Source organism: Equus caballus, chromosome 2 (genome assembly GCF_041296265.1).
Source record: "Equus caballus isolate H_3958 breed thoroughbred chromosome 2, TB-T2T, whole genome shotgun sequence".
In the NCBI taxonomy this organism is placed as follows: Eukaryota; Metazoa; Chordata; class Mammalia; order Perissodactyla; family Equidae; genus Equus; species Equus caballus.
In genome coordinates this window covers 102,319,049-102,345,747 of record NC_091685.1, presented here as the reverse complement: position 1 = coordinate 102,345,747, position 26,699 = coordinate 102,319,049, and the positions used below count along the sequence as shown (strand labels likewise).

General features: G+C 35.2%; 1 long non-coding RNA gene across 1 annotated transcript in view; it reads right to left on the bottom strand.

Moving 5' to 3' along the window:
• The window catches only part of LOC111772559 (uncharacterized), a 74,258-nt gene extending 48,035 nt beyond the window's left edge, over positions 1–26,223 (bottom strand). Inside the window, exon 1 of the long non-coding RNA XR_002806499.2 lies at positions 26,010–26,223. This is a non-coding gene — a long non-coding RNA (uncharacterized lncRNA). The remainder of the gene's footprint in view (positions 1–26,009) is intronic.
• Between the last annotated feature and the right edge of the window lie 476 nt (positions 26,224–26,699).

Here is a 26,699-nt window from a genome sequence, read left to right as displayed (position 1 = left end):
TTCCTCATTTTCTCTTTCAGGTGTGAATTCAAACTTTTCTATTTGTTTCTGGTTTTGTGTGTGTTTGTATAATGCACACAAATACTGAAATCTGTATGTATTATTGACAGGTTTATATGCACATATTCCAAATTTAGGAGGTACAAAAGGTAAAAGGGGAAAAGTAGCCTTAGCTCACATCACTTTGCTCAGTCACACAGTGATTTTCTCCTGTGGCAGCAACGGCTACATATATATATAAATTTGCACACATAGATGAATTCCACTTATTTGGACATTTGTACTTCCTTTTGCATTGCAAAAACTGGAAAGAGAAAGCTCTTTCATGAAAGGTACTGTTTAAAAAAGAGGCGCCAGATTTCTGTGTAACCATTTATATTAGAAATATATGGCTGTATCATCTCAACAAGCAAACATCACCATTTATATGGATCTTAACAAACTGCTACTTTTCTTCATTTTCCACCTACTCTGCGAGACCGTGGATAAGAGGCTCGACGCTCTTGCTGGTCTTAGTGTCTGAGCCTGCTCCAATCCGCACGGCTTGGGTGTGTTGCACAGCAGTCATTCTGGGCTCATCCCCTAGTATCTTTGTATCATCTCTGTCCAGCCCACGGAAGGGAAAATAAGACACAGACACACGTGTCTTAAATGCCTTGTCCCAGAATGTGTGAACATAACTTTGGTTACTTTCTACTGAAGAAAATTTAGTTACATCGTCACACCTACTTTCAACGGAGTCTGGAAAATATGATTTAGTTTCAAACATATATTTCTTTATTATGTGCCAATATTTGAGTCACATTTTTTGTCTCTTAGTGTTTTATTGTTGTTGTTGTTAAGCCGTTTACTATGAAAAGGGAGAACAGATTGAAGAGCAGAAGTCGTCTTTGTCACGTTTCAGAGTTTTCGCTTTCACGTTTATAGCTATAATCCACACGGAATGCACATCTAGATACGGCGTGAGGAGATATCTGTCTTTGTTTTGTTTTCTTTATAGGGAAGGAGTTTTCTCAATTTAAGGCTACTCTTATTGACATCCTCATTTCCGTATATATGTGAAACTATTTTTTCAGTTTTCTAATCTGAACTTTTGGTTCCTTTATCCTTGTGCTAATATTATACTATATAAATTGCTTTTTACATATTTCTTAGAGCACTTTTCACAATAAAACTCTTCTTTTATTTTCTGTTAGTAATTCTGTTCCTTTACTCTTTCATACGAGTTTTAAAATTAGATTTCCAAATTTTACACACTCACAAACACAGACACACATCCCTCTCTATTAGAATTTTTATTAGAATTCCTTTAAGTAGAACAAATTACAAACTGTTGATCATCATGATGTAGATGTGTCCCATTCATAAACAAGACACATTTATCCATGTATTCATGATCTTCTTTCATAAATTTTAATAAAACTTTTAAAAACTTCCCCATATCTTTTATATCTGCTCTATTAATACTTTGATACTTTAGATCATTTTATGATACTGTAAGTAGTGTCTTTGTTTCTGTTATATATTCTAATAAATACTTGCTAAAGAAAAGAAAAACAATACACAGTACTATCTATATCACCATCATATTAAATATTATTTCTAAGATATATAAATACTAATTTCAGGATGTCATAATGTTACCTTTGGGAGAGAGAAAAATAGTGTTAGCAAACTTTGCAAAAGAATTTCTAATCATATGTACAATGTCTTATTTCTTTATAAAATTAAACAATTTTACCAAAGTTGAATTCTCATCTGTACGTTACTGTTTGTTTAATGTATCTTCCAATAATTTTTTATAACGTTGAGGAGTAATATTTTACATAAGGATTTACAAGAGCATCATTCATAATAATAATTTTAAATGAAGTGAATTATTGTAGCCCTCTCTGACATTTTATATGTAAGCTTTCCATTATGTAGGTTCCTTATTGAAGAATACAACCAAGGCTGCTTATATGATTGCAGTGCCATGCATGGGATAATTATAGTTGAATGAAATTAAGCCTTAAAGGTGAAAATACCTGATTCTAGCTATGGCTTTACTATTGTTTCTGAGTAACCATGCATGCCCAATTTCTTTAACTCTACATTGTTTGAGTAATTAAATTAGAGATAATAACATGTGTGCTCCATTTCAATGAGTTTAATAATAATATAGTGCAGCATATACAATTTCTGTTTATAACATGCTGTACAAAGTAAAGCTAATGTAATATTGGTACTTTGCAGAGTTCAGCTCAAAAACAGTTATTGAGTGTGTGCTATGTCCCAGGCACAGAATTTGGGATAACAAAAAAAACCCCAAATAACAAAATCATAAAAGTACACAGATGTGTTTTTTTGTGCTGAGGAAACTTCACCTCTGAGCTAACATCTATGCCAATCTTCCTCTATTTTGTATGTAGGTTGCTGCCATAGCATGACTGACAAGTGGTGTATGTCTGTGCCTTGGATGCGAATCAGTGAACCTGCACCATGAAAGCAGAGTGAGAGGAACTCAACCACTACATCAAGGGGCCAGACTTAAGGAGCTTACATTCTAATCTTTTTAAAGAATTTGGGGTAATTCTTCCACTAAGCACTCTTATTCATGGTTTCTAGGGCCTTAATGTGATATTCTCTCTTGATGTTGACAAATAATTTTGTGAGTCTGTTAGCATGTAAAAGTTCTTACTAAAATTTTAAAAAAGAGCAGATTTGGATATTAATATTTTATGAGAAGATGCCATTTGTAAAAATAGAAATAAAACACTCAGTTAATTAACTCACCAGTTATATGAAACAAATTTTTTCTGATGGTGGGCAAAAATCTAAAATATTAGAGCAATCATTTCACTCATGACCTAAATCACTCTTTTCTCCCTCTTTGGTTAGGTCCCCTTTCTCCACACAAGAAGTCTAATAAGAGCATTCAGCTAGAGAACCGAATAGGAAAGAGCTGACTGTTTTACAGAGCCTCTAAATTTAGTTTTGAAATCATTATAACTTTTCATTAGTTATAGTTCTGCATCTTTAGTTTTTATTGACAAGATCTTTTATTTTTTATAGAGTAACATCTTCAACATCTCTACATGATAGCCAAATCTGTGCCTTGAATTTCAGAAATTATTACTAACTGAAAAACTGACACAACCACATATGTCCCATAACAATCTCAATATTTACATGTCCAAAGCCTAAACTCATTTTAGTTCTTCTTAAAAAATATTTCATGTCCAATGTTCCTTACCATCACCCTTCAGGCACCAAGTCAGCATCTTGATAGTCATGAGAATGTCTTTCTTTCCCTTGACCCCAAAATGTAACTTGAAATCCTGTGGGATGCTGAATTCTAAACATCTAAATTCTAAACATTTATTTATTCCATTCCCACTACCACTGGCTTACTGACAGCCTCCATCAAATTTCACTTACAAAATGCTAATATCTTGATGGTTTCTCCGCCCTCTTCTTACATCGCTTCATTCGGTCTTTGGCATTGCTATTAAAATGAGAGTTTAGTGTGTGCATTTGATCTTGTCTCAACTTATTGCAATCTTTCAGACTTCCCAAGAGACATAAAAACTATTTGTGATTGAGTCCAGCAAATCTGTCCAGAATCACATTACTGTACTTACCTTAGCAAACTGTATCAGAGCCAGAATAAACTACTTGCTGTAGCCTGCACATATGACTAGCTACTCCATCCGCTGTTTCCTCTATTTGGCTTGCACTTGCCTTTTCTCTCCTGAAAACTTCTACAAAGCTTTTTGCCATTTCTTAAGCCAGATTCTCTCCTCCCTACCTTGATAATGCTTTGCTTATACTCCCCCAAAAAGCACTGACAGGGTTCCATCTGATTTCTTCTTTTTGTTTGGACTCTTAGATGATGAATCTTACCCCCTCACACAGTGCTTTGAGCATATAGCTGTCTGCTAACTGTACATGTTAATTAATATGTATTGCATGCTATGATTTTTAAATTGTACATAAAGAAAATCTATCCCTCTCTGTCTATGGGTGTATGTGTTTACATAAGTAATGAATAGTTTATTACACTGTGATATAGAAATAGACAGGATTACTATAATGTAAATCTCATTTAGGTCCTATTCTTGGAAAGACTGTAATGCAAACAAAAGACATAATACATATAGAAAACTGAGTTTCTAAATTTCTTATGATACATTCACAATGCATCGCTCTCTACATATATGGCAAGTAAACTATGCATCAGAACATCCGGCCTCACTCTCATCCAGCATATACTTATTAAATATGTGTAAAAAGAACCAGCAATAGAGAGTGTAGCACACTCATTTTTTGTGCATTCTCTGTGCACAGATGCAAGTCTGCTTCATGTTTATAGCTCAGTGATTTTTGAAAGAAGATTAATGACATGGGTATTTGCAAAGAAAGTGTCTATGTGACCAACATTGGTGCTGCTCTTAGATATCAGTGTTGTGGTGCTTTGTAACAGCCATTTTTTTGCCACACAACCCTATTTCATGGAGGTGACAGGCTGTCACATGTAAGGTTTATTTCTATTACTCCTTTTGCTGCTTTAATTCAGTCTATTTAATTCAGTGTCTTTTCCTTTCCTTTTCATATGTTAATTGTGATTTGAACAAATTAACATATCTAACAAATCCTGCAATTAATTTTTCAATTCAGATTGAGGCACATATTCCTCCTGAAATACATTAGTCTTTTTAAATAGTTCAGTTTCCAGTATTTACCTACATTTCGGAACAAGGTTATGCCTAGAGTTACTTTGATGCTGACTCTCTGGCATCGCTCAATGGCTGATTTTAAGAACTGGGCTTTAATCACTACAACTGTAAAACGTTCATGTTAAGCTCGTCCTCTGAAGGCAATCTTTAATATCTCCTGAGCAGTCAGATTTTTGTAGAATACCATTGTGAGCTCAAATGAGATACTGTTCTGTTAGGTCATATGAATGGGGCTGGAGCTGTGAGGGACTGTGGGAAAGAAATTTGGGGCAGGAAAACACGGTTATATTTTTTAAACAGTAGTATCTGAGATGTCGGGGCTGGCAGGAATAAATAATTACATTTATGCTTCACGTAATGCAAATACCATTTTATAAAATCATGATAAACACTGTACACACGCCAAAAGTCTTTTACTTGCATAGAAAACACCTTATACTAATTTGGAATTATCAGGGATTTTATATTTACCTTTCAGAGATATTTTCTTCCTTCAAAATTGCAATAGCTTAAAGACAAAATAAGTCATAATCTGCCGGTTATAGAATTGCATTTCCCCGACAGCAGAGAGTTTTTAGATTAGCATTTCTTTACTTATTATGTATCCTACTCCATTGTGATTTTGTTCAGACAGCAACAAGAGATAATACTTGTTTATTGAAAATTTAATTGTCTCTCAAACAACTTAAAGATCCACAAATCTGAAATCTAAAATCTATGAAAGCATAACAGACAATGCTCTGTTCAGTATCCAGGTCTTCAACACACAAGGTAAAATATGATCAGTTGCAAAAAACAGAAAATCCAACTCATACTGACAAATTACAAAGGAGACCTAGGTGCTTGCCCCACATCCACACAAAGAAAACGGCCCACAGAGATGGTCTCTTTTATCTCCCAGATAACTGAATAGCCCAGATTAGTTGAGACCAAATGACCACTCAATATCACTGAAATGCTCTCATCTCTGTCATCTTCTAGGGGCCACCTTCATCCACGGGCTGCCTTATCCTGCAGTAGTGAAATTGATGCTGCAGCTTAAGATCTCACATTCCTTTTCCACACAGTCCAGAAGAGAAATCTTCATCTCTTCCAACCATTACCCAACATTCTGGGCTTGATTCCATTTAGAACAATTTAGGGTCAGATTTTGAAGTGACAACCTTGCAAGAGGGTATGCCTATCATGTCACTTCTTGGGGATGAGAGATGGCATCAAACCCACTCCTACTAAAAGGCTACTACAAATCAATGATCTGGGCATAGACGACAAAGAGGCAGATGACAAAGTCCACTGCCGTTCTATGATATAGAGACACTATATTCAAACATAAATCATTGTAAGAGACTGAAATAATGGCCAATCAGGACCTCTTTCTAAATATTTTATTGTAGATTATTTTCAAACTACAAAAGCAATGATGGCAATTGCAACAAACATACCACATAAATGCAGATGTCTAATCTGCATATTCTCTCCAACGCAAACCTTTATCCCAGCAAGTCAAACAATCCTTCAAAAATAACCTTTTAAATCAATCAGAGATATGTGACAAAAACTTATATTGAATCGAGTGCATAGTATACATTCATTTTTGTGGCTAAAACAAAAGAAAGGTGTCCTTTCTTGTTCCTTTCTGTAAATTTTCTATGGCTCTTATATTGAGAAGTAAAATCCACATAGAGAAAATTGAAAAATGTAAAAGTTCAGTGTAACAAATTACTTAAAAATGCACTCCCCAGAAACAAAAAGTACCCTTCCATGTCAGTAGCATCTAAGATAAAAAATAGAACATTTTGATAACCCCAGAAGCCTTCCACTTTCTTCCACCAAACGTAATTCCATCACTCTCTCTAAAGCAAACCACTATGTGGGCTTAAAGTAATCACACTTTTCTTTTTAAGATTACAAAATTTTAACCTATACAGTTAAAATTTATAATCCCAAAAGCACAGATTTGGTAGATTCTTAAAAGTCTGCTCATGCAATAATGCATGCAATATTTTATCCAGGTTTCACAATTTCATAATAAGATTGCTCCTTGTATCAGTCATGAACGTGGAAGCAAAGAAATTGCACCTGTAAAGTCATTGAGACAAGTTTAATAAAGAAAGATTTTTAAAGTTATTAACTAGGTTTAAGGCTACTGATAAGAGATACTGGGGTTAAGAAAAAGAGGAATTTTAGCTTCCTTAACCCTGACCTGAAAAGATAGGATAGAGATTCATTCCTCCCACTCTCTAATCTCTTTCTGGAACTTCCTATTTTCGAAAACCCAAGCATAAGCCAAAGCAAGGGAGTTCTTTGATACAGTCCAAACAGAACAGTTTTCTGGGACACAGAGCATGATGGAGATGGATGGATAGTGGAATTGGAGGGGATCACAGAGGATATCCAACAGAGCTTTGAAGTCCTTTTATACATTTCTCAAGTTGGAAAAGTGTGTGGATTCAGAAAGTGACAGTCCTTTCCAATGTGCACCTTCTTGTGAAGAATGATCTCCAGTTAAAATATGAGCCAGTCTAGATATCGTACTGTTTTGAATATCTGTTTATCTTATGGAATAATTGCACTCTAAAAGCCAGAATTGTTACCAAGAGATGAGCAACTTTCAAACATTACAAAACTAGCACATACAAAGTGGTACCACAGTGTTACCCTTTCTAATAGTTACTGAACATGCTCATAACATGGTAGAAGATTTTGGGTTACTGCCTCACTACATCAATGAGAATCTATAGTGCTGAACCTTGAAGAAGATGAATAACTGTTGCTCTATTGGGAGGTGTTTCTGTAGATACTCCTTTGTTTGTGTGGGAAAAGAATCGTCGGGACTCCCATCTGTGGATATCAGTATCTGCCCCAGCTCTTGAATGTTATTTGTGTCCGACATCATCTTTGTAAGAAACTGATGCTACTCAAGAATTATGTTTTAGTTATGGAGGTTTTTTTAAATGTTCATTGCATATTGTAAATTTCATACCATGACTATAAGCATTAGAATGATGTTTATCTTGCGACTACTCAGAAATTAGTCCCAGTTAGAACTTTAATATCAATGTGGTTTTCTGAGACGTTTTTCTCAACTATTTAATCTCTTTCCCAAAAAACCTATATTATCATCATTATCTTGGAGGTTAATGACTACTTGTTATTAAGGACTTACTGTGTGCTAAGCACTGTATTAACTGCTCTGCGTACACTTGATATTTACAATAGTCCTAGAGCTCAGTCCATATGGTAGCCACTAGCCACATGTGGCTATTTGTTTAAATTTAAATTAGTTAAAATGAAGGAAAATTAAAATTTCAGTGTCACTAATTATATTCAAGTGCTCAATTATTAGTGGACAGAACATATTTAGAATATTTCATCAACACAGAAAAATTTGTTTGGCTGTTTAATGAGTCAGAAATAGTAAATAACCTGAACCTTCTACCACAGGATGTGTGACTCTCAAACTACAGTCATAAATTCCATATTATCCAGACAATAGAAACTGTCTCTATTACATTTGCTATTTTTTTTTTTCAGCAAGATACCACTGCATAGTAGACCCCTCACAGATTAGTGGGAAAAGGAATGACTGGTTGAGTAAAAAATCAAGGTAAATGACTTAAAGCTAATTACGTATCTGGCACTTCTACGGGAGGGAATTGTTCAATGTCTGATTTATTGTATGGCTTTTGTAGATCATCATGTGCTGTATCCCTTCAATAAAGAGATAATAATTACATACACGCTTTGTGTTTCTCTCATAATTTGAGATTTGTTATAGTACTCTATATCCCCAAATTAATTTCCCTATTGAATATACTACATTTTTGTTATGCATTTTTGCATATTGGCTAACTTTGTAAGATTTAATCCATCAAAATAGCAATCAATTTAGTCTGAATAGTACTTGCCTTCTGAGTATGACAAAAATAAAGGTGAACTAAATGTTGCATTACTATTCCCACTGGATTTTACCCATGTGTTTCCAATACCCATTTATTGTTATGACATTGTTTTATCAATTTACAAGTGTAGACTTCTTCCTATATTCCCTTGACTATTCATTGTATCATCCAAATTTGAATTATGCAAACTTCTCTTTCTATTGTGTTTCTGTAGTACACTGAAATGGCATAAATCTTTTATTTATATTCAGTTCCTCTGGAGACTCAGCAATTTCACAGGTGCTTTTATTCATTGAATGGTGTTCAGAGAACAGTTGTGAATATTAGAAACTTCTCCTCCTTCAGTGCTTTTAGAGAATTTGTTTTGATAACTAATGTGCATCTGGGGATTTTTTTTTTTAGCTTGTGTATATTCTTCACCTTGATAGGCAGTTTTTAACAGCTGTCAGACAGTTTTCTGTACACTCAGGAATACTTAATTTGGATTTGTAAAGATTAACTAAGAACAAGAAAGCATTGTTTCTAAATTATTTTAATGTGCAGGAATAAACTCCCTCTATAGGAGAAAAATTTCAATAAAATTCTATATAATATTTCTAGTTTGTGGTCACTGAAAATTCTAACCAAAACTGGGAACCAAAATCCTGTTAATTTCTGCATGAAGATAGTATTAATGAGAATAAACTCAGGTTATATATCTGGATTTATGTGGTGTAAGGCCTAATATTAAGGTCAATATTATATGCTGCCTTGACATTTAGTAAAATTGGGATGATCTCAAATGGCCTAACTGCAAGGAGGCCTCCCCACTCTGCTCTCATGGATGAAGTACCCTAGCCAAACACCCTCCTTATCCGAGGGGCCAGACACAGTTCTTGCTGATCCCTGAGGAGTGAGTTTCAATGCTCTGCCAGCCTATGGTATTATTCAGACAAGCTAATCAAATCCTTCCATGGGAGACAGGGTCACTACAAAACCTGCCACCTCCTACAGCCCCTGGTTTAGTCTGTTTCCAGTTACAACCCCACTTGGCCCAGCATAGCATACGGTGTCCTCTTCCCCTGAGCTGTGAGTATATGTGACTAATAATCTGCTGTCAATCTCATGTGTCTCGTGTTGTGTGTCACGTGTCTGGCCTTCCTCATAACCCTACAGTGGGCATCCCTCCTTTAACAATAGGATTGACAGAAGTAATCAACACAATTTGATGTTTTGTTGAGTGCCATATGAAATAATATTTGCATAATCAGAAACAGAAGCACTATTAATTACATCAAAGAACATGTGCATATACATTGCAATCTCTTTTTATAGCTAATTTCTTTAATACTGTATTTATCACTAGGTCACTAAATTATAAACACTTAAAAGACAGTGTCTATAACTTGAAGTAGCAGAGTCTAATGGAAGACACAGAAACACCAACAAGAAAACCAACGAGATAATAAGCAGTGCTCGGTAATCACATTTTTGAATCTTGTTCTCTCTGCATGCTGCAACAAAGTGGAAAAGACATAGGGCCTGGCAAAGAGTATGCATTCAATATGGCTTTCAGAAATAAATGGAAAAAAAAAACCGTATACTAGCCAAATCAGAAGGAGTAATGAGGAAAGGCTTCTTCAAGGAGCTACCAGAAACTGAGAGTAAACTCTAAAACACAAGCCAGAATAGCAATCCTGAGCTGACAGCATGACAGCGCAAGAAACAAGCCTTAGAGTGGAGATTGGGGTTTAATGCATTCACATTTGTAAGATATGTGACCTTAATCTTCTACTCATTGAAGAGCTAGATTAAGCTGAAGAACCTGTCAATAAAAATGAAAAGTAACTTGATTTAATTGGTAATCAGATAAGTATAAATAACACTTTTGAGACAACAGCCCATATCCACCATATTGGTACACTTGAAAGAGTGAGAATTCTAAGTACTGTGAGGGTTGTAAGGGAAGAGGAATTCTCATATGTTGCTGGTTGTCTCTAATCTATGGTGGTCAAGAACAATATATATGAAGTAAAATATCTCAAGAAAGAAGAAATTTTATAGAGTAGAGAGGTGGAAAGTATCATATTTGTCTTTTTGTTTCTCATAGTGAATAGCATCATTTAGAAATTTGTGTGTGTCCAGTGAAGTATATTTAGATTATTTTATCTAGGTTTAGCCAAGTTAAGACTCATAAGGGGATAAATGGTCTAAAATATTTTTTCCAAAAAAACCCTGAATTGAAGATGATACTAATAACATTAGATCAAAGTACAATATGAAAATGATTGAAAATGATAATTATCTTACTTAATCAGCTCTGACATGATGTCAACCAAAAAGTGAATTTTCAAGATTATTTTAAATATGAATATATCCCCGTGATCTTTATTGCTGGACCAGACCCTAAGTGTATACTTTGACTTGCCTAATTGGAAGTTATGAAATCATCAAAAATAGATAGATTATAGTAATACTTTTCTTCTGTATTGCAGAATTTTTAATTTTATATTTGTATGAATATTTTATAGTATATATATTATATTAACATAAGAGAAGAAAGGAAATGCTTGAGTATATTGACTAGAGAGTCATTGAAATAATGAATTTTGTCATCTAAACTCAGTAGGGAATGACCTGAGGAATAAAGAGCTCAGTGGAAAAATGGGGATAAAAATTGAAATGCCAATGGACTGGAGCAGACTTTGATCAGTTCACCAGGCCTGACTTTTGATATATTAAAGGGAGGAGCAGGAGCATAAAAGGATTTAGGATTTAGAACTTATATGAGTTCTTGCTTCTGATATTATTTTGAGTGATATTTCTTTTTGAATTTCTGGTCTAACATTCTCTATCTTCAGCCTACCGCAAAATGAATCAGATAACTAATGGCACAATGTTTTCATTATGACCACTAAAGATGAAAACGAAAAGTTAATATCATCAGTTTTACTGAAACATAGAACCAGCCTTAAGAATTATCTAGGGAATATGATTCAGTTACAATGAATTCATTCAAAAAAAAACTATAAAGGAACTTGAAAATACTGAGGCAGAGAAGGGAGAAAAGGGAGAAATGAAATAGTGTCAGTAAGTAAAAAGAAAGAAAGAAATTGAGAAAGGGAAAATAAGAAACTTGTTGGCAGTCTTTTATGCCAGGAAGGGAGCAGAATGCTTAGTAGAGGTATACAGAAAAATCAGTTTGAAACTGGCTGTAACATTTTGTATACCAAACAGAAAAGTATAAGTGACCCAGTTTCTCTGCATCCTCATCAGCTTTTGATGTTGTCACTATTTTATCTTAGGCATTTTTCTTCCAGAATTGTTTAGTCATTCTGACTCCTTTACCTTTCCACATAAATATTAGAATAATCTAGCCTATAAATAAAAATATTGCTGGGATGTTGATAGAAATAGTGTTAAACCTCTATATCATTCTTGGAAAACTGACTTTTTTACTATCATGAGTCTTCCAATCCAAGAACATAGTATGCCTCTAGATTCATTTACATTTTATTTGACTTCTTTCAACAGTGTTGCGTAGTTTACAACATATAAGTCCTATATACGTGTCATTAGCTTTACACAAGTATTTTATTTTTTTGAGTGACTGAAAATTCTATCATATTTTAATTTTGGTACTGGGGTGTTCATTACTAGTATAAAGAAATAACAATTGATATTTGAATGTTTATCTCGTATCCTGCAAATTTGCTGAACTCTCATTAGTTCTAGAAGATTTTAGTAGAATTCTTGGGATTTTCTACATAGACAATCATGTCATCTACAAATGGGGCAATTTTAATTCTACCTTCCCTATCTTTATGCCTTTTTTCTTGCCTTATTGCACAGTGTATAACTTCCAGCACTATATTGAATTAGTGGTACTGCAGGATATTCTTGCCTTGCTCCCTATTATAAGAGAAAGCATTCAATCCTTCACTGTTAAGCATAATGTCAGCTGTAGGTATTATGTAGATTATTCTATGAAGCTGAAGAATTTCCCCTATTTTCCTACATTTTCTAAGAGTTTTATGATAATAAGTGTTGAACTTTTTCTGCACCAGTTGTCTCATCTAATAATGTGATTTTTCTCCTTTCTTGTTAATATAATGGATTATATTGATTGATCTTTGAATATTGAAACAGTCTTGAAACCTTTGTCATAGACTATATTTCCTTTTATATATTTCTGAAATTTATTTACTAATATTTGTTAAGAATTTTTGCATCTATATAAATGAAAGATATCGTTTTATTATTTTCCTTGTTTTGTGCTATCTTTGTCTGCTTTGGTATCAGATAATCCTAACTTTGTAAAATAAGTTGGGACGTGTTCCCTCCTGTTCTGATTTCTGGAAGAGACTGTGGTGCCTTCATGTTAGCTCCTCCTTAGATGTTTGTCCAATGAAACTATCCAGGTCTGGAGAATATTTTGGGTGGTGGGGGTGGGGTAGGGTTTTTTAATAACAAATTCAATTTTCTTAAGGTTATAGGACTCTTCAAATTATCTAATTTGTATTGGGTGACTTGTGGTACTTTGTGTTTATTTAGGAATCCATTTCATTTACATTGTAAATTTATATATATAAAGTTGTTCATAATATTTTCTTAACGTCCTTTTGATAGCTGCCAGGTCTTTAACACCATCCCTTATTTCATTTCACCTATTGGTAATTTGTATCTTTTCACTGTTTTCTCGGTAGAGGTTTTTCAAATTTAATGATCTTTTCAAAGAACTAGCTCTGTTTCATTGATTTTCTCTCTTTTTTGGTTTCTAATTTCATTAATTTCTGCTCTTATTTTTATTGCTTCCTTCATTTTCCTTGCTTTAAATTTATTTTACTCTTCTTCTACTAGATTATTGGGATGAAAAGTAAAATTATTGAATTTATACCTTTTCTGTTTTCAATATACATATATATATATTTAATGTTATGCATTTCCCTCTCAGCATTTATTTACATGTGACCCACCATTTTAGATATATTGTATTTTCATTTTTATTCAGTTAAATGTATTTTTTCATTTTCCTTGAGTCTTCCTCTTTGACCCATGGGTTATTTAGAAGTGTGTTGTTTAGTTTCTAAATGTTTGGAGATTTTCCTGTTATCTTTCTTTATTGATTTCTAGTTCCATTCTATTGTAGTCAAAAAACACACTATGTATGATTTCAATTATTTTAATTTGTGGAGGTTTGTTCTATCTTGTTATATATTCTGTCGATGCTTGACAGGAACATCTATTCTGCTGTTGTTGGGTCGAATACTTAATGAATGTTCGTTAGATTCTGTTGGTTGTTGGTGGTATTTTCTATATTCTTGCAGATTTCTGTACAGTTGTTCTTTACATTGTTGAGAGAGGGAGGTTAAAGTCTCCAAATATAATTGTAAATTTTTCTGCTTCTCCTTTCAGGTGTTTCAGTGTTTGCTTCGTACTTTGCAGCTCTGACATTGGTATATGGACATTTAGGATTGCTCTGTCTGCTTGGTGGAGTACACTTTTATGATTATATAATGCTCTCTCTCTTTCTGGTAGTTTACTTTGCTCTAAAGTCTGCTTAGTGGGATGTTAACATAGCCAGTCTTGGCTTCATTTGATTAAGGTTTGTGTGGTAAATTTTTTTCATTCCTTTACTTTCAATCTGCTATATTGTTATATTTGAAGTGAGTTTCACTTTCTTATAGACAGCATATAGTTGGGGCATGCTTTTTAATCCACTCCGTGAATCTGTGTCTTTTAATTGCTGTATTTACATATTTGATATGTGCGGGCTAAAGTGTGTCATTTTATTTTTGGTTTTAGGTTTGTTCTCTCTGATTTTTGTTTTTATTCTCTCTTTCTTGCCTTCTTTTATGTTATTTAAACATATTCTTAGAATTTCGTTTTGATTTATACACAGTGGTTTTGAGTGTATCTCTTGTGCAGCTTTATTATTGGTTGCTCTAAGTATTACGTTACGTATAGGACTTACCGTAGGCTACTGGTGGTGTCATTTTACTAGCTTGAGTGAAGTGTAGAAACCCTATGTCTTTTATAGCCCTTTGCCTTCTTTGTTTACAGTATAACTGCCTTAGATATTTCTTCCACATACATTTAGAACCACATCAGTGATAAATTATTTGCTTCCACCACCAAACATAATTTAGAACACACAAAAGGAGGAATTCTACTCCATTTTCCATATGTTTTGTGTATCATGTTCTTCTTCCTTATGCCCCAAGGTTCATTCCTTTCTTACTTCTTTTCTGTTTAGAGAACTTCCCTTAGCCATTCCTTTAGGTTAGGTCTGTTGGAGACAAATTCTTTTAATGTTCCTTCACTTTAGAATGTCTTGATTTTCTTTTTATTTCTGAAGGTTATTTTCACTGTTTATTGGATTCCAATCTACAGTTCTTTTCTTTAAAATGTTATGCCACTTCATTTTTCTCTCTGTGGTTTCTGATGAGAAATCTACTGTCAATGCAATTGGTTTTTTTTCCCTAAAAGTATTGTATCATTTCTCTGTTACTGCTTTCAAGATTTTCCTTTGTCTATAGTTGTCAGAAGTGTCGTTATGATGTGTCTTGAAGTGGATTTCCTTGGGTTTATCCCTGTTTAGGCTTCACTCAGCTTCTTTAATTTTTAGGTTTGTGTCTTTTGCCAAATTTTCAGTCAGTATTTCTTTGAGTTCTTTTTCAACCTCTTTTCTTCTTGTCGTTCTGGGACTATGATGACAATGTTAGGTCTTTTGTTATACACCTAAGGTCTATGAGGCCATGCTCTTTTTTATTTTTTAGTCTATTTCCTCTTTGTTGTTCACATTTGGTAATTTCTGTTATTCTTTCTGCCAGTTCACTGATTCTTTCTTCTGTCCTTCCCATTGTGCTGCTGAGCCTGTCGATTGAGTTTTGGGGTCATTTTTTTTTTTTTTTTTTGGCTACTATATTTTTCAGTTCTAAAGTTTGCATTTAGTTCTTCTACTCCATTACTGAGATTTTTGCTTTTTTTCCCTGAGACTTTCTATTTTTTTTATTTGTTTCAAATATGTTTGTAATTGCTCATTATAGCATTTTTATAATAGCTCTTTCAAAATCTTTGTAAGATAATTCTATCATTTCTGTCCTCTTACTATTAACATTTATTGACTTGTTTCATTCAGTTTGAGATTATCCTGATTCTTGTATGATTAGTGATTTTTGATTGAAATTTGAATATCTGGAATATTATGTTACAAGACACTAGATCTTATTTAAACCTTTTGTTTTAGCTTATATCCTCTGAACTGCTCTTTTAGTAGAAAACTGGATTCCTCATGTCGCCTCTTTGACATTCAAAGAGGGGGAATCTTCATTACTGCTGGATAGGAGTGGCTGTTCCAGTGATACCTCTCTGACTCAAAAGGGTAAGAATAACTTATTATTTCCCCTCTGGTCACCAGTGACACCATGGGGGTAGGGGGTGGGGGGATTCAATAACCTCTTAACAACTGGGCAATGGTGTAAATCTTTATTATTCAACTAGGACAAATCTGATACTACTCTAGCAGAGAGGGTAGAGTGCCTCACTACTGCAGGTTGGGGTGGAAGTCCAATATATCCATCCAGTCTCTGCTGACACCACGAGATGTGGCCTCATTAGTGCCTGGTGGGGATGAAAGCCCTGGATCCCAACTCTGCTCTCTCTGATACCTCCCCAAAAGTTGGAGGGGTTTGTTACAGATTAGCAAACATGAAAGTCTAGGCTTCCCATTCAATCTTTGCTGACCTGCCTGAGGTTGGACCCACAGTCTTGTCTGTGATGTTTGCCTGGAGTAGAGAGGTTATTTTTGTCCTTTGGAAGCATCTGGGGTCCTTGCAACTCTGGATTCCTGGGGGAGTCAAGATGAAGCCATGTGACCTAGATTCAGCCAATTAAAGTAAAGGCTACCCTTTACTTGGTCCTTAGGCTAGAAAGAGCAGGTTTTTTGGGGGGCTTCTTTGTAAGCTCCCATTCCAAGTGTGGAATATATGATGCAAAAAGAAGTCTAGGGAACTTAGCACTATGCTGTTCCTTGGATACCAAGGATCAGAGCTGATATGCCTTCTGTTCTCCACCATTTAGAATCTTCTTATGTTTGTTTTATATATGTTGAGAGTCCCTAGTTGTAATTAAAGAGAGATATAGGGAATGTATGCCTACCGCATTATCCTAGAAGCAGAAATTCTCTCATTGTATTTTTAAATAAGTGTATGCCAGGGCCATGCAGCTTTCATCAAAGGTATTATATTTCCTTGGACACTCACCAAAAGAAGTAAGTAAATCTGTGTTTCTTTGATTTTTGAGTGGGTCTAATTTCTAGAATCACATTATTAACTTACTTTATGTTGAATTTGCCCCTCCAGCTCTTCATTTTCACTTTAGACATGACTTTAATCCCTAAAGCCCAATGGTTCTAGAATATATTTAGTTAGTTCTAATATGTCATTGATTGTCAGATAATTGTAATTATAATCAAATGAGAGTGAGGTATATATCAATGTAACGTTGTATGCCAATTCCAGTAAGAATTTAAATGGGGGGTTGTCTAACTTAGGATAAAGAAAAAGAAATACCGTCATGTGGCACATAATGACATTTCAGTCAACAAGAGACTACACATATGATGGTGGTCTCATTAGATTAGTACCATATAGTCTAGGTGTGTAACAGGTTATATCATCTAGGTTTGTGTAAATATACTCTGTGGTGTTTGCATGACGAAATAGCCTACCAATGCATTCTCAGAACATATCCCCATCATGAAGCAACATATGACTGTATGTGATTTTTCTTTTCAAGTTTTCAATTTTCTGACATTCATGTAGGGCGCTTTTGAAATACGCAAGCAAACAAAAAAAGCAGCAATATAGAGCAACTGGTACACTTGTAACATAGCAGTGTATAATCATTGAAACTGATTCCAAAGAATATTTACTAACACAGAGAAATACTAAAACTTTAATGCTAAATAAAATTGCAAAACCAAACCAAGTGAAGAGCTATGCTACTGTATGTCCTCCTGTTGTACAAGTGTCTGCCTTTTTTTTCTTTGCACAATTTTTTGTTTCTCACTTTCTTGTGGGCAGTATCTCTGAACTCACATATTAGAAAACCATTGAATTTTAACTATGGCTGAAGATACACAGAAGATCTCAGTTGTTTTATCCATAGTCGGAGTGAACTCTGATTAAAAACTTAAAAATCACATCTAGTGATTTTAAACATCTAGTCTTGTGAAAGAAGTATGAAAGTTATCCAGCCAAGCCTTAGGAAGCATCTGGGGTCCTTGCAACTCTGGATTCCTGGGGGAGTCAAGATGAAGCCATGTGACCTAGATTCAGCCAATTAAACTCTTTCTCCAGAGGTGTGGAACTTTGAACATAATGAAGCAAGAGTGGAATAAGACATTATAGGTTTTTCATACTAGCACTGGCACCCTAATTATTAAATATTTTTGTTCCTGTTTTTTATTCCTTTTTTTCTTATCTCTGTAACAATTGATTCTGTAAATTTTCAGGTAGATTTTAAAAGTTCTGTTCTTTTCTTTTTTTTTCTGATTCTTAATGAGATTTGGATACTGTCATTTACTACTAAAAAAAAAAAAAATCCCAGCTGATATTTGCAGAAACATAAGTAAGAGTATAAGTTGCAAGAAAAATACTTAAGTATAACACAATTTAGCAAATATTAACTTCATTTAGTGATAATAGAGGTGGAATTTTAAATTTTTTTCTTATTTATTTTTCCCTGTCATCAACAAAGCAAAATTTATGATAATTTACTTTTATAATCAATAAAATTGCTTAAAGAGTAAACATTGCAGAATATAGAGCAGTAGGAATTAGAGAACTAAGGCAAGTCTCACAGAGAACTTGCTCAGTAGGGGCAAAGTTCTCTAAACACCCGTTTGTTTAATGTAGCAGCTAGTAACAAAGTAGAAAGAAAACATTAAGAAAAGGTTGTACCCCAGGTATGTCAAACTGTGCTGAAATAAAAATTTTCGTTAAATTCTCAATTCAAGTAGTCATTATTCCCCCCCAAAAGAAAATCAAAACAAGGAAAACTACATACACAAATGTTATTCAATTCTTCTTCTTTCCTCCATTTCTCTGTTTTTTCCCCAGTAATGATGAAAAGGGTCGAACTGGTTTTGATGGATCCCTAATCTTGGTTCCACCAGGGTCTTCCTTGGAATATCATAACATTTCTGCCTTTGCAATTATATGACTTTAACAGACGCTGATGTGGTTAAGAGCATCACGCTGTGTCTACAGCCCAAATTTATCTGGGCCACTTTTATGTAAAAATGTCTGTGAGATTAAGGATAAAAGAAGTGTTGAATCTCAAGTACTGCTTTGGTATTTTAATCAAAGAGGATGCATTTTGGAAGTAATTTCCCATCAGATTTTGAACTGTTTGGGAAAAGGATTAGAGGATGTTTCACTGTGTTTTGTACGTCATCAATTACTTTTGTAAAAACCGTAAGTAGTAACTAAATGAGCTATTCACAAGCAGACTTTATCTTTGGTATTATACATTAGGGTAGCACTGAATCTCAGGCATGGCTTCAGAGATGCAGAATATATTATTATCTATAATTCATTGTCTCAGTGAAGTCACTATCATCCACAGCTAAAGAATTATTATTCTGAATTCAAACTTCTAAAATAAATTGGTCACCAAACTAAAACATCTGAGGAGCAGACAAATTGAAGATATGTGGATCTGGGTTCTTTGTTTTTTTAGTCATATATACATTTTGCACCAGAATGACCACTTTTCTATGCCTTACTTGAAAATAATGAATTTAAACTGCTATGAATTTAAATAAAATTTAAACTCAGAATTTTAATGAAAAAATAAAACATAATAGAGAAAAATATGATTTTTTTAGAAAATTGCCCTTTAAGTAATAAATTTTTTATATAATACTATTTCAATGCTAACTGTATGTCCATATGGTCAAAACCACAGAATGAATGCAAAAGAATATTATTTACCTGATGGGAAAAGTAGTGTGCATACAAATACTGCACTAATCTAATTAGTAATTGAGTATTCTCCTAAAAACTCATCGATCATTTAGATAGCAATGGTTTTTATTAAAACAATTGATTAATTATAATTGAATTATTTATTGGTGCTATATGTTGTTAAAGCGACATAGCTTCAGTTCATAGGGAGAATCTTACAATACTCCATATTTCGCATATTTATTCTCAATGATAGTAAACCCAGGCATCAATAAGCAATTAAAGTAAATTATATTAAGAATGATATTTAATAAAAACGTTCTTGAAGATGACTAATAACCTAAAAAGCAATATTTATCTGAACTCTAATTAATGAAAGAATAAAAAGTACTGAAATATGCAACAGCCTGACACTTCCTCTCTTAAAATAGTTTTCAATCAGATGGGAAATTACTTCAAAATGCATTCTCTTCTATCAAAATAATCTCAGCATCCAATTAGAGCAGATATCTTTCATAAGACATGCTCTCTCTCACTGTTATTTAAATAATTATTTTAACCCCTAACTTTCCTAAGGAATTATGAATAGTACAGTATGTCAATTTTTGCACATTATCCTTCTTTGTCTAAGGAAGAGATTGTTGCAGATGAATAATACCTTTAAGAAAGATCATGATATTTTAGAGAGGTGGACAAGGAGAAAGAATGGGCTTGGGGTTAAGACATTTCTTGAAAGTCACTTAAATTAGTTGCAACTCTGTTTGCTCATTTATAAAGTAAGCATTAGGATAGGCATACCTACTTTACAAGATTATTCAGAGGATAAGATATAAATGTATGGAGGTACTTTATAAAATATAAATAGTGTGTATAAGAAAAAGTCACTATACACACCTATAGACAGTGTATATATACAGTATTTATTTGTGTGTATGCATACAATCACAGACGCACAAATACTAGAGGTACAGAGACATAAGTCTCTGTTTTGCACACACGGCGTATCCGTGGCTCTATGACAAAGCTATGTCATATTATGTTAAACTTGTACTTCTTTCTATGTTATACATTTGTATCAATTAGACCCAGCACCTTAGTAGTCAGCTAATTTAATCACATTCTATGTCAGTTTTTTATTCTTTCTCAACCAAAGTTCTGAAGAGCACATATCAACTTGGATCCAAAAGAAACAAAAGGAAAAGACAAGCTACTTTGGGCACATTTTAGTTTGAAAAATGGAAATCAAAATTAAACGTGGGCACCATATAGTTAAACTGACCAGGAGAAAAAGCACGCACACTTTTTAGCCCAAGTTTAATATCAGGTTGACTTAAAATCCTTGAAGCATAATTGGCCGAAAGTACTCTGAATTTTGTACGTTGGTTTTCTAATGAGGGAAAAATTCCAAAGCTGCTATTTGAGAGGGGATCTTAACTCTGTCAGGAGAAAGCAATGGAAAATCCTGAGATCATCCAGCACTCACACTACAAGTGCAAAGTTAATTGGATGTCATTTGTGTTAAATAAAGAATTGCCGGTTTTGATAAAAGCTGTTCTGACAGTTTCTGCCCAATTGCACACTTCTGTCACAGATTTCCCCAGAAGAATAGGGGAGTTATTGTCATATCTGTTTGTCAGTTAGAAAAGAAAGAGAACCACGGTAAATCATAGGACGAACAGGATACAAGCGAGCGTCCCAAAGGTGTGAGTTAGAAGGAAAAGGAGGATGCAAGAGAAAACACTGCACAGTGAATATCTGGATTCAAAACGTTAGTCCAACACAGTGAAAGAAATGATATTGCTGCATTTCTGAGATGAAATCGCTCCTGAAATCCAGGCTTACTACCTCCAAATTTGCATCAGTTATAGAATATAAACCTTGGAAAATGAGATATCATGTCACAATTAACAACTCCTTATCAAAATAGAATGTCTGATTTAATTTTACTTTGTCACTGTTAGCTTCAGAGCTAGCAATGTGTTTCTTTTTCATTAGAGTATTTCTTGTCACTGTGAGGAAAGTTAAAATCTCTCCTGGGTAGCTTAACCACCTGCTCAAAAATGAATGTTTCTTAGTTCCTACAACATGACTTTCATCTCAAAGAAAATTTGTGAATAGTTTACCAAAAGGCTGGCATCTGAACACATAGCAAACCTCCAAAGGCTCTGTGCGTTTTGTTTCTAGTACATTTTTAAAAATTGTGTTACAAGTAAGAACTGATTTTTCTGCGCAGGCAAACTCTTGTCTCAAGCACATATGGGCCACACGTTCATGCTCTGTACTTTGATTGCAAAGAGTATTACATGGATAGAGGACATAGGTAGATTTGGAGATTTCCTGGTGCTAGTGTCCATGTCCCCAGTACTGATGATGTCTATATGTAATTAATGCCCACCCTTCACTGATTTGAAGAGAGATAAAGTGTTTTACCTTTGTAAGATTAGCACAAAATCTAATCGTGTGGAATAAATTAGATGGAGAGGTATTGATATCATGATTCTGGCTACATTATCTCAATATTCAAGAAATTTAATTTCAATGCTAACCCATTTCTGAATTTCCTTTAATAGGGGTCATATGCACACTGAGGCATACATGCTTTCTCTCAAAACATTAGATAGAGGGGCAGATGTTTAGTTAAAACAGCCAAGAGCAAGACAATAGCCTCACTTTTCCAGGAGATATTGGCTCTTGAGACACTGCCAGTGGGTTTAAAATGGGGAGTGTTTTAAACTGTCATGAGGCAGCTTATCTCCTGCCTTTCATAGGTCTCTGTACTTTTACATTTGTGGGAAATGGGGGGAGTTTCCTTTTTAATTCTTATTTGATCCACGTTAGAGTCTTCTTTTCAACAATTGCTTCATTTTTGTCCACCATCCCTTTGACAGCAGCCTTGAACCTACATTTGCTACATTACGTGAAAATCTAGGGAAATCACTCACCCTTTATAATGACACTTCTACTGTAATGCTGAACTTGGCGTGGGGTGATTTGAGCAAAGATGTGATTCTCATGAACTTACCATCTCTTAATTTCAAGTACCACCGCTAAAGCATAAAATAGTTTTATACACATCTAAAGATGTTCAAACTCATTCGTAATCTAAAGAATGCATATTAAAGTGACAATGAGATATAATTTCACAACTATGGGAAGGAGAAAAAAGCGTCAGACTACCAGTGTTGATGGGAATGTCGAGTACTGGGAACTCTTGTTTACTGTTGTTGGAAGTGTAAATTAACATAACCACACTGTAGAGAGAGTGGGAATTGCCTCGTGGTTAAACATATGAATAGCCTATGAGCCAATTCCACTGTTAGGGGTATATGCTGCAGAAACTCCTAAACATAAGCCTTGAGAGTAATGCTCAAAAATGTTTATAGCCATCTTCAAAAAAATGGTGAGGATTCAATCAGGATATGGAAATTACTCCAATTATTTTAACAGAGAGAATGAAATATCAAAAATTACTAACTAGACATAAATTTGTTCAGTAGGTGTCAGAAAATGCAGAAAGAAAACAGGAAGTTATCACAAAGGTAGAAACTGCAGGAAGCAGCTAACAACTCTAGGACTAATGGGACAAAATGGAAAAGATTGAAAGCATAAAAACTCAAAGCTTGGAGAGAAGGGCCTGCAGAGCTGAAACATGGCTGAGGCCTCTGGGGAGGGAGTGGTGGGCTTGGATCTGGACCTCTGAGTGGGAAGCGCCAGTCATCGGTGCTGCTCTGTCTGAGGGGACACAAGAAGATTTCGTGAATTTCAGTAAAACTACAAAGCAGATTGAACTATAGCTGTGGGAAGAACTTCTGTTGCTGAGATGAAGATGTTTGCTAGGATGATCCTCAAAGGAAGCAGAAAAAAGTAGCAGGAAGCAAATAGGAAAAAGCAAGACCTTGCCTCCTCCTCCAGCCTTGTAATCTCCCTACAACACCTCATATTTATGGAACCTAACAGGCCATCAGCTGGCAAAGTGAAAATGTGACTTGCAGAAGTTCCAACCCCAGAATCAGAAAGCAAGGTGTAGAATTAGAAGTTTAATGTTGAGGATCAACAACCTAACAACTGCCCAAACTGGAAATAACCTAAATGCCCATCAGTCTATTAAGGATATAAAATTATCCTATGTTTATCAAATAATATACTACCCTTCTGAATCAGTTAACTCTTCAACAGAACAAGCTTCTCAGTGGAATACAAGAAAAAGCAATTATTTCTCACAGATCAATGGGAAGGCTCTTTGTGGATGGGCTAGGAGTCGGCTGACCTAGGCTGGGCTTGACTGGGACGCCCTTCTTCAAGGTCCAAGTCTAGCTGTCTCACGTCTCTTTCGGAGCCCAGACTGCAGGAGCAGCAGCAATATTCGTGATGGCAGAAGTACATGAGGACAAGTTGAAAAAAGTGAAGTTCTTCGCAGGCCTAGGCTTGGAACTGGCACTTGCACTTCTGTCACATCTGACTTGCCCCAGCAAATCATACAACCAAGCCCAAAGTCAAGGTTTCAGGAAGCACACCCCACCAATTCCCCCAGCCTGAGGTAATGCCAAGTTTGTAGGTGCGAGAGATAAGGAATCATGGCCAATAGTTCAATTTACCTTAGTCTCCCCTCTTGGTCACAATTATTCATAACCCTCCCACATGCAAAATGCACTCACTCTCATTTTAGGACCCTGAAAGCCTCATCCAATCCCGACACTGAGATCTCGTTAATACATTAGGTCCACAGGTCTGATTGAAGTTGCTCTTGATCCAAAGACTCGTGAACTAAAAGGTTATCTTCTCTGCACGCAACCAAGATTCCACCACCAAACAGTGACAGCTTGACAGGAAAACCATAATAAACACTCCCAGTAAAAAGAGAACAATGGAAAACATGTGACAGTCTTTAGTCCTTAGAAATTCTGAATTCCCACTGGGTAAATGCAAGTCTGTTCAGTTACAACAGGAAGAGAACCTGGTTTAGGCTCACATTCTACAACCTGGGATTGTCTTCTCTGACCATTTTTCTGCACAGCTCTTGCCTCTGTTCTTGGCTCTGCTCCTTGGAAGTTTCTTTCTTTTTTTTATTATCCATCTTTGCTATTTCTCAAGAGGACTTTGGAATATATGTGTTTTTGCATATCCTGCACTCTGCCCATAGAAAGTTGGGGGCTCAGATGTCCTCTTATATCACATAGAGTCTCACTCCCTTTTAGTTCAGGTTATTAATGCTTTTGCCAATATGGCTCTCTCTAAAAACATTTTAGGCTTTCTAAATATTTGATTCTAATCAAGTTAATGTGCCAAAAGTCACATGCACAATTCTTCTTAAGAGGTACCTCTCTCTCTAGAGTCAAGTAGAAACACTTTGAACACATCAGGCTTCTGTAGGTCTATTCTCCTAACCTTTCTTGAAGTCCACTTCCAGTTGAAATGATAAGAAGTTATCACCATAATTCTTTTAAAATTCTTAACAAAAAGTTGTGATGATTTTGACCTCAACTAGTTCTGCAAAGCCAACGCCACGTATTTTAAGATTTTGTTTAATTCAAGGCCAAAATATGTCAACATGTCATGGTCAAGCCCAAATTCAACAGACAGGGAAATATACCTGTCCATGATGAGGCCTCAGCAAGGGCGTGGACGCAGGGAGGGGTGAAAAATTGGAACCAATCACTAAACAAAACACCAGTGAGAAGAAATCAACCACAGCTATATAAACTGACATAGTTGCATTACAACATTTTAGTGGTAAGTAGAAGAAGCAAATCACAGAATATACACCTATGTTTACATTAAAATAGAATTAAAAACCTGGAAAACGGAGCAATGTATACTTTAAGGAAACATTTATAGATAACAGAAATATTCGAAAAGAATATCAAGGAATGATTCACTGACTTTCGGATCGGTTTTAACTCTAGGATGGTAGAGACGGGATGAGATAATGGAAGCAAGCACAGGGAATTCTACAATACTAGTAGTCTTTTGGGTTTTTTAGTGGGGAGCAGGTGGTTAGTATGCAGATTTATGTTTATTTTTGTTGTATCTGTTTCTCTAAATTGTATAAACAGATTTTTGTGTGCAGTGTATACACTGCACACATGTACATTATATTTTATATATATATGACAAAGAGGTAAGTTTTAATGTACTTAGCTTTGAGAAAATGAAAATCAAGGAAGTATATAGTGAGAGAGGTGGTTAATTGTGTTGCTCCCCAGAGGAGAGAATGACAGAGGATGTGAACAGGGGAGGACACAATGGAGGATAAGGCCTAAAGCATGGCCAAACTGCATCAAATTCAAATTTCCCTTGCCCATTCTTTTTTACCATGCCCAACAATGCAAACGGGGTGTAAGGCCGCAAGCCCAGCCAGTGGGGTATCGTGCTGAGAGACCGAAGGAACAACCTGGAGACTGCGAACAAGACATGTAGGTTTATTGGGTCCTACTTACGGGAGAGGGTCCAGTGGTGGTTGGCTGGATGGAAGCGTGCACCCGCAATCGCCCCCCAAGAGAAGCTGGCTTAAGTGGGCGGAGGAACAAAGGCTGCATGCTTGCCAAAGGGCTGTCCTTGGTACAACCAGCGTTCCCAGAACAGTAGCTCACGTGGAGGGGCTCTGTGTCCCTGTAAGACGTGATGTTCTTCTCATGGGATAAGGGAGGATCTGGGCTGGCCAGGCCCAGATGGTTACAAATCCCGGTAACTGGGCTGCCTGCCCAGAAGGGAGCCAGAAGGACACATGGTTTCAATGGGCCTGGGGGCTTTTGCTGAGCAAGCAAGGCCCAGGCCCTATTGGGCATAATTTTTATTCTCGTTATAAGCATAAACATTAAAAAGATTAGTACCACTGTGTAATTAAGCGATATCAACATGGAAGCAAAAGAAAAATTGATCACTCACATCAGTGAAGGAAAAGGAAAGATAATCAGGCTTATAGAACATCATGAAAAATTATATTTACAAGCTCACAAATTTCTTTCCGTCTTCTCATGATATATTATCCAAAGCTAAGTAGTAATTTAATAATACTTTGGAACAATTGAAAGAAAGATTTAAGACTGGCTTTGAAAAGACATAAAAGTTTTTTTTTTTAAGTTGCCTCATAAGAATAGAAAGAATCATATTAACTGAAAGTAATATGC